Source organism: Callorhinus ursinus, unplaced genomic scaffold (assembly GCF_003265705.2).
Source record: "Callorhinus ursinus isolate GAN/ISIS: 27379988/994484 unplaced genomic scaffold, GSC_fseal_2.0 scaffold22, whole genome shotgun sequence".
Taxonomy (NCBI): domain Eukaryota; kingdom Metazoa; phylum Chordata; class Mammalia; order Carnivora; family Otariidae; genus Callorhinus; species Callorhinus ursinus.
In genome coordinates, this window is record NW_027397084.1 from 23,039,005 (window position 1) to 23,047,950 (window position 8,946).

Below are 8,946 nucleotides of genomic sequence, written 5' to 3' on the forward strand. Positions count from 1 at the left end.
CCCGCCCCCCCACCCCCCCCACCCACCCCCCCGCCCCAGGCTCCGTGCTCAGCAGGGAGTTTATTTGAAGATTCTCTCCCTCTGACCCTCCACCCATTTGCACTGCATGTGCCCCTGCTCTGTCCCTCAAATAAATAAATAAATAAATCTTTTTTAAAAAAACAGTTACAATGCATGCTAAAAGGCAAGGAAAAACTATTTGAAGAGACAAAGCATCAGAACCAGACTCAGGACACAGATTTTGGAATTATCAGATAAGGAATTTAAAATCATGATGATTAATATGTTCAGCACTCTACTAAAAAAAGCAGACAACAGGCAAGAACAGATAGGTAATGTAAGTAGAGAGATGGAAACTCTAAGAAAGAATCAGAAGGAACCACTACAAATCAGAAATACAGTAACAGAAATGCAGAATGCTTTGATAGGCTCATCAGTACATTGGACATGGAAAAGGAAAGAATCTGTGAGCTTGAAAATATATCAATAGAAACTTCCAAAACTGAAAAGCAAAGATAAAATAGAATCAAGAAAAAAAAAAAAAAAACCAGAATATCCAAGAACTGTGGAACAATTTCAAAGGTGTAAAATATACTTAGTTGAAATTTCAAAAGGAAAAGACAGGGGTGCCTGGGTGGCTCAGTGGGTAAGCACTTGCCTTGGACTCAGGTCATGATACAGGGGTCCTTGGATTGAGCCCGTGTCCAGCTCCCTGCTCAGCCAGAGCCTGCTTCTCCTTCTTCCCCTGCTTGTGCTCTCTCCCTCTCTCTCTCTGTCAAATAAATAAAATCTTAGGAAAAAAAAAAAGGACAGAGAGATGGAAGAAAAAAAGAATATTTAAAGTATTAATAGCTAATAATTTTCCAAAATTAATGATAAATACCAAGCCACAGGTGCAAGAAGCTCCGATAAAGCAAATATAAAATAAGTAGTATAACAAAATAAAATAAACAAACCTAAGAATGTTATATTCAAACTGTAGAAAACCAAAGACAAAAAGAAAATCTTGAAAGAAGTCAGAAGTGGTGGGAGCACATCTTACCTATAGAAATCAAGGATATGAGTTACATTGCACTTCTCACTTGAAAATATGCAAGCAAGAGGAGAGTAGAATAAAATATTACATTGTTGAAAGAAAAAAGCCACTAACCTCAAATTCTATACTAGTGAATTTATCCTTCAAAAATGAAAGAGAAATAAAGCCTTTCTTAGACAAGCAAAACTACCTACAAGAAATGTTAAAAGTTCTTCCTGGAGAAAAAAAATTATATATATATATATGTTAGAAACTTGGATCGATGGAAAAAAAAAAAAGAGCATCAAAGAAGGTAAAAACAAAATCTAGATTTTTAATTTTTCTTATTAGTTGATCCAATAGATAACTGTTCAAAATAATACTATTGTGTGATAATAGCATATGGGTAAGTGAAATGAAGGACAGCATTGTTATGAGGAATGAGAGGGAGAAATTGAAAATGCTTTGCTATAAGGTATGTGTGCCAATTTAAAGTAATATATTTTTATTTGAAAGTTGACTGAACAGCACTTGGAAATCTATAGATCTAACTGACATTTATAGAATACTCCATCCAAGGGAACCCCTTCAGGTCCCCTCCCTCCTCAGGAACTTTGTACTATTACTTTGCTATCACTCAATAAACCTTGCTTTGCTGCCCACCACTCTGTCTGGTCTACCTCTTCATTCTTTGAAGCAGCATGACCAAGAACAGTGGGCCCCGAAAGAGAAATAAATCCTCCAAAATTTATGGGGGCTCGCCCGGATATCCACCACCATTAAGGAGAACTAACTGTGAGTAGTGGGTAGCAAGTCTCTCTCCTTCTCTCTCACCATTTTGTTTGTTGAAACAATGGGCACCCATCAGTCATGTAAGAGTGATTAGCATGGCTTGTAGATGGGTAATTCCCCGACCAAGACCCTTACTCCTTAAGAGTCCCTTCCTGGCACTATAGGCCACGAAGAGTTTCAGGCCTGTAAATCACTCGATATCATTTACAGGCCTGATACTTCCTGATTTTAACTGGCGAAGGCAACTCATTTTTTTGTTCTGAGGTATGGCCACAATATCCATTAACTTCTAAGGGAGTCTTAAGGACTCCTTTAGGGCCCCTTCCTGGCATTAGAGGCTATAGGAAGAGTATCAGGCCCATAAATTGCTATATCTCTTACTTGGATGCCTTCCCGGTTTTAACTGGATGAAGGCAACTCATTTTCTTTTGTTCTGGGGTATGGCCACAATACAAGTTGGAGAATGAGACATGGCCACCTGAGGGAATTTGCCTTCCTCGTTTTAACTGGGAAAAGGTGGCTCATTTTCTTTTGATTCTGATCTCAGTAATGTAGGATTGATCCAGCCTCCCGGTATCTCTTCTGGACCCCACCCTAGGGGGCAGGGGATTGGGAGGTGGTGGGGGAGGGCAGGGAACAAAGGAACATCACACCCACTTCAAAAGTAGATAGGCAAATGGAGTCCGCCGGGGAATCTCCACCCCTGGCTCCATCCTTCCTATGGTAAGATCAGATCCCCGTTTGGGTCCTACCCTATCTTGGAACCCCTGCTGGTGCTCGAGTGCTTCACCCTCTGCAAGAACAGGTAGTGCTCCAAGGGGGACCAAGGGGAGATGCCACCACAAGAGAAGACCTGAGATGAAGGGTCACCTCAAGTTTTTCCAAACTTGGATGTAATGCTTCTGTTAAATCAGGCCCTCTCTGAAGCAGAAAAATATGGGGTTCTGGCCACTGCTGAAAGATATGGGGATAAAGGGATGGGTGAGCCCATGGGTGGCTTCAGTTTCCAACTGGAGCCCCAGCTGCACCTTCTCAAGACCCCAACTGGGGATCCTCTAAAGACCTCAGTTAGGATCCTAATGATCCCCTTGGAAATTGGTATCGCTGTCACTTCCAAGTCCACATCATAGAGGGATTTAACAGTACATGGGGGTTTCTCCCTCATTCATTTCCCAGGTTAATGGCTATAAGTGGAGCCAACTGTGGTTAGTCTACCTCAGGACTGAGACTTTAAGGAATATTCCCAAGCAGCTACTGAAACTCCCTTTGTTTCAGGGAAATTCCCTGTCTTCTCCAGCCTGACATGGACTGCATATTTCCACTTTGGTGGAAAAAACATGGTGTCTGCTTGTCTGTCGACCTGATGAGGTTTAGAACCAGGAACGATTCTATCTAGGTTTGCTGAAGGTCAAATAAGCTCAAGTTAAAATGGTGGTTAATCTTGTCTCTCTCAAAGTTTTCAGGGGGTAATTGTTAAGAAAGTTTTGCTTGGATGACAAATGGGATTACATCTAGGTCTTTTCCAAATAGGATAAAGTGCTAAAGCATTGATTACCAGACAGATTTGTGCTTTTAAAGGATATTTGGGTCTGTTGGTAAAAAAAATGGTGGTTAATCTTATCTCTCTTAAAGTTTTCATGGGTAATTGTTAAGATAATTTCCAAAGTTTCTGGTAAATGATATTTGGGTCTCTTGGTAAAGATGATGCTGTCAACCCAAACTCAGGAAGAAAACACCAACAGTTTTCTTAGAAAAATTGAGAGAGGTCTCATTATCTCCCCAGTTCTCCCAAGGCGGAGATCATTCTTAAAGCCCAGATATTCGGGAAAAAACTGCAAAAGTTGGCTGTTGGCCCCAAAGGGACCCTGGAAGAGCTCTAATGAGTTGTCAACAGGTCTTTTACAGTCAGGACCAAGAGAAGAGTGAGGAACAGAAGCTAAAGAGAAGTCTGAGGCTTTGGTTGTGGCCTTGCATGCTGTTGCCAGCTTGGCCTCCCAAGGCTCTGGTACCAAATGCCATCTCTGTGGCCACCCGGGACACTGGAAGTGAGAATGCCCCCAATGGCAAAAACCAAGGCCATGTAACCCTTGTCCCACTTGTGGAGGTGGACACTGGAAATCTGAATGCCCTCAGGGACCTCAATCTGTGAGGGCTCAAGGGGCCAGCACCCCTGATTGGGACTGATGGGGCCCGGGGCTCTACATGGTGGCTCCTCTGAAACAGCTCACCATAGGGCACCCAGAGTCTCAGGTAATTTTGGAAATAGAAGGAAAACCAGTCAATTTCCCTCTTGATACTGGAGCCACTTTTCTGTTCTACTCTCTGCCCTAAGGCCAACTGTTCAATCAGTGTTGTTGTTAAGGGTGTCACGGGGTGACCCATAAGCCAAATTTTTGTCTTGCCTTCTGGGATGCACCTGGGGAGATTCAATTTTCCCTCACTCTTTCTTAATGCCTAAGAGCCCTACACCTTTCTTAGGTAGAAGTATTAACTCTCATATTGATAGCCCCTGGGCAGACTAGCAGTTGCCTCCCCTTAATAAAGGCTGATATTAATCCCCAGGTCTGCACAACTCAGGCTGAAATGCTTTGGGCCTCAACAGCAGTGCCCATTCTCATACACCTTAAGGACCCCACAACTTTCCCTTGCTGGAAAGGTTTTTTGGGCATAACAGGACACTGGATGACAGGTGCAGGGAGGGTTAATCAGATTGAAACAGCCCACTAACAAGCCCATAAAAAACACTAGACTTAGAAACTCTGGTGGCAACCCCTTTGGGTCCCCTCCCTCCTCAGGAGAATTGTAATCACTTTGCTGTCACTCAATAAACTTTGTTTTGCTGTCCAAAAAAAAAAAAAAAAGAACACTCCTTCCAACAACAGAAAAATATACATATTCTTCTCAGGTTGGCATGGAGTATGGCCCAAGATAGACGACATTCTGGGCTATAAACATACCCATTAGAATTTAAAAAAAAAATAGAAATCATACAAAGTATGTCCTTTGATATCAATGGAATTAAACTGGAAATCAAAAATAGCAAGATGGTTTGAAATCTAAAAATATTTAGAGACTAAATAGCATATAAATAACACATAGACCGAAGAAAAAGTTTTAAGAGAAATTTTTAAATATTTGAACTTAAACGACAATGAAAATAAAACATTAAAATTTGTGAAATGCAGCAAAAGCAGTGCTTAAAGGGAAATTTATAGCATTAAATTGCCTAAATTAGAAAATTAGAAAGACCTGAAAACTGATAATCTAAGTTTCCTCCTTAAGAAACTTAGGTGATTGAGTGAGAGAGAGAATATGTGTGTGTGTTGGGGGGGGAGGAATATAAGCCAAAAACAGGCAGAAGAAAAGAATAATTAAATGAGAGCAGAAATTAGTAAAATAAAAATCAGGAAATCAATATAAAAAAACCAACAAAATTAAAACTGATTCTTTGAAAAGCTCAATAAAGTTTATAAACCTATCAGCTAACCAAGAAAAAAAGAGAAGACATAACTTACTAATATAAATAAAAGAAGGCTAATCACTACTGATCCTATGAATATTAAAAGGATAATAAAAAAAATTTTTAAACAACTCTATGACCCCAAATTTGATAACTTAGATGAAATGGACTGATTCCTTGAAAGATACAAACTACCAAACATGATACAAAGAGAAAGAGATAACTTCTATATCTGTTAAAAAAATCAAGTCAAAATACCAGGCCCATATGGTTTTACTGATGTATTTTACCAAACATTTAAGGAAGAAATGATACTGGTCCACCATAGTCTTTCTAACTCATTTCAAAAGGCCATTCTACTACCAAAACTAAATAAAGTCATTGAAAGAAAGGAAAACTGAAAACCACTATCTTGCATGAACATAAATGTAAAAATATTCAACAAAATATTAGCGAATCAAATTCAACAATATATAAAAATCATTATACAACATGGACCAAGTGATATTTATAGCAGGCAGGCATGACTGAAATCAATCAATGTAATCCCCCACATCAACAGGCTAAAGAAGAAAAAGCATATGATATCATCAACTGATGCAAAAAATGCATTTGACAAAATCCAACATCCATTCACAATTAAAAAAAAAACCTCTCAACAAACTAAGAATAGAGGAAAACTTCTTCAACTTGAATAAGAACATCTACAAAAACCCTATAGGTAACATCATACTTATGCTACGAAACTGGATGCTGCCTCCTTAACATTGGGGAGAAGGTAAGAATGTCCCTTCTCACCACGTCTATTCAATGTTGTACTGGAAGTCCTAGCAAGTACAATTAAGACATACATATATATCAAAAGAAGAATTAAAACAGCTCTTTTCTGCAAATAACTTAATTGTCTATATATAATATCCCAAAGAACTGACAACAAAACTCTTGAAACTAATAAGCAATTATAGTAAGGTTACAGGATATGAGGTTTATACATGAAAGTCAATTGCTTTCCTACATACCAGAAATGAACAATTGGAATTTGAAGTGAAAAATACAATACCATTTACAATACCACCAAAAAAAATGAAGTACATAAGAATAAACCTAATAAAATATGCAGAGTTTGTATATTTGTGAAAAACTACAAAATTCTGATTAAAAAATTAAAAATATATCTAAATACATGTAAAGGTATTCCACAGTCATTGACTGGAAAACTCAATATTGTTAAGATTTCAATTGTTCCCAATTTGACCTATAGATTCAAAGCAAATCATTACCCAACTAGCTATTGTATGGATATAAGGAAACTGATTCTAAACTTTATATGGAAAGACAAAAGACCTGGAGTAGCCAACAAACCACTAAAAAAGAAGAATAAATTTTCAGGACTGACATTAACTTCAAAACTTACTAATCTACAGTAATCAGAACAGTGTGGTACTGCCAAAAGAATAAACATTTGGATCAATGGAAAAGAAAAGAGAGCCCAGAAACAGACCCACACAGATATAGTCAAACGATCTTTGACAGAAAAGTAAAGGCAATTCAATGGAGAAGGGAGAGTCTTTTTAACAAACAGTGCTGGAACTAGAAACCCACATTGAAAAAAAGAAGAATCTAGACAGTCTTTATACCCTTCACAAAAATCAAATCAAAAGGGATCGTAGACCTAAATGTAAAGTGCAAAACCATAAGACATCTAGAAGAAAACATAGGAGAAATTTTAGGTGTTCTTGGGCCTGGCAAGGTATTTTTAGATGCAATACAAAAGCACATCCATGAAAGAAAAATGTTGGACTTTATTAAAATTAGAAACTTATGCTCTGTGAAAAATACTACAAAGTGAATGAAGACAGGCCCCAGACTGGGTGATAATATAAGCAAAACACATATGCGATAGAAGACTTGTATTAAAAATATACAAATAAATCAAAACTCAACCATAAGAATACAAGCAATGCAAGCAGAAAATGGGCAAAAGATCTGGAAACCTCGCTATAGGGAACATAAGGATGACAAATAAGCATATGAAAATACGCTTAACATCACTTGTTATTAGAGAATTGCAAATTAAAACAACAACAATATATCACTACATACTTATTAGAATGGCTAAAATCCAAAACCTGATAACACCAAATAACACAGTTACATATTTAGAATTAAGAACTATAGACAAATTTCTTACAATTGCTCTGTTCAAACAAGTGAACCATTAAGAAGGGGCTGAAGACTTGGGGAGGAAGTCCATTTTTCTCTGAAACCTAAAAAAAAAAAAAAAAAATTCTTTGTATCTAGGGAATAAAAGCAGATATGGAACGTATTTGGTTATAGTACTGGGTAGAGTATACACACACACAATTTCTATTTTTCTGATATGGAAAGTAGGGATTAGGCAATATATTTTGAACCAAAAGTAGCAAATAGATACTGCTGAGCCACAAAAAGCCACAAGTTCTCAAATCTTTGATTACCAAAACTGTCAGAAGGCAACAAGACCAACCATTCAGAACATAAGATGTGACAATGTAAGTTATGTGGTTGTGTGAAATGACCAAAGTGGCATTAAATCATTTATGGTTCTCCTCTTCCTTCCCTTCTAAGGCATCATTTTCATTCAGGCTTCCTGGGGTCCTTTATTTCCCTAAGTAGGACTAATGGATGAAGAAATTTGGAAGGTCATTATTAATTAGCTTTAGATTTAAAAAGGCATGGAAAACTGGACAATAAAAGCAAGAACTTGTATTCATCAAAAAATTACTAATAAGAGTATAAAGCAGCACATGAAATGGGAAAATATATTCATAATAGTATATCTTTAAAAAATCTATTCTCATACTCATTTTGGCTGCACATACACTAAAATCAGAATGATACAGAGAAGACGGGCATGACTCCTGTGCAAGGATGACATACAGCTTCATAACACATTCCATAGTTTTGAAAGTTGCTAAGAGAGTAAATCTTAAAAGGTCTCATCACAAAAAAAAAAAAAATTTAATCCTGTAACTGTGTATGGTGATGAATGTTTTAAAAAAAAACTACCTTGAATATATAAAGAGTTCCTATAGATCAACAGGAAAAGAGCACACAAATCCAGTACAAAATGGGCAAAAATTGCTGAACACTTTACAAAAGAAGATATCCAAAAAGCCAATGAAGATAAGAAAAGTTCAACTTCACCACTCATCACAGAAATGCAAGTGAAAACCACAAAGAAGTTCCACTACCGTAATCATGAAAAGGAAAACAAACCAACAACAATGGAAAATAAATGTTCGTGAGAATGTAGAACAATCAGAATGCTCATATACTACTTTACAAGATTAATTAGTACAACTACTTTGTTAAACTGGCAGTATCTGTTAAGGCCCAAGTTGAGAAGAAGGAGTTAAAACAACTGGGTTTTGATCCAATCAATACACTAAGGAAAAGTCCTTGAAAGAAAGGCTCTTGGGGTCATCCAATCTAATCTTCTTCATAAATGGACTTGTGGATAAATAGACTAATGATATTTGCTAGAAGAAGTGACCTTATCTCTGAAATGCCCTTGTCAGGATGTCTTAGTTAAGGATTATCTATAGCAAAAGAACCCAGGGTATATGAGAAATGGCCCTCTGGAGGGTTTTACCTAAGCTACACAGCTCTCTGGCTTCATAATTTAAATGCTCCTGCT

The 8,946-nt window shown here is 37.4% G+C and overlaps 1 non-coding gene across 1 annotated transcript; it reads left to right on the forward strand.

The window, feature by feature from the left end:
• The first annotated feature begins 8,105 nt into the window (after nt 1-8,105).
• Nucleotides 8,106-8,212, forward strand: LOC112838081 (U6 spliceosomal RNA). The gene has a single exon (XR_003211881.1). It is a non-coding gene; the product is annotated as a U6 spliceosomal RNA (small nuclear RNA).
• The last annotated feature ends 734 nt before the right edge of the window (nt 8,213-8,946 follow it).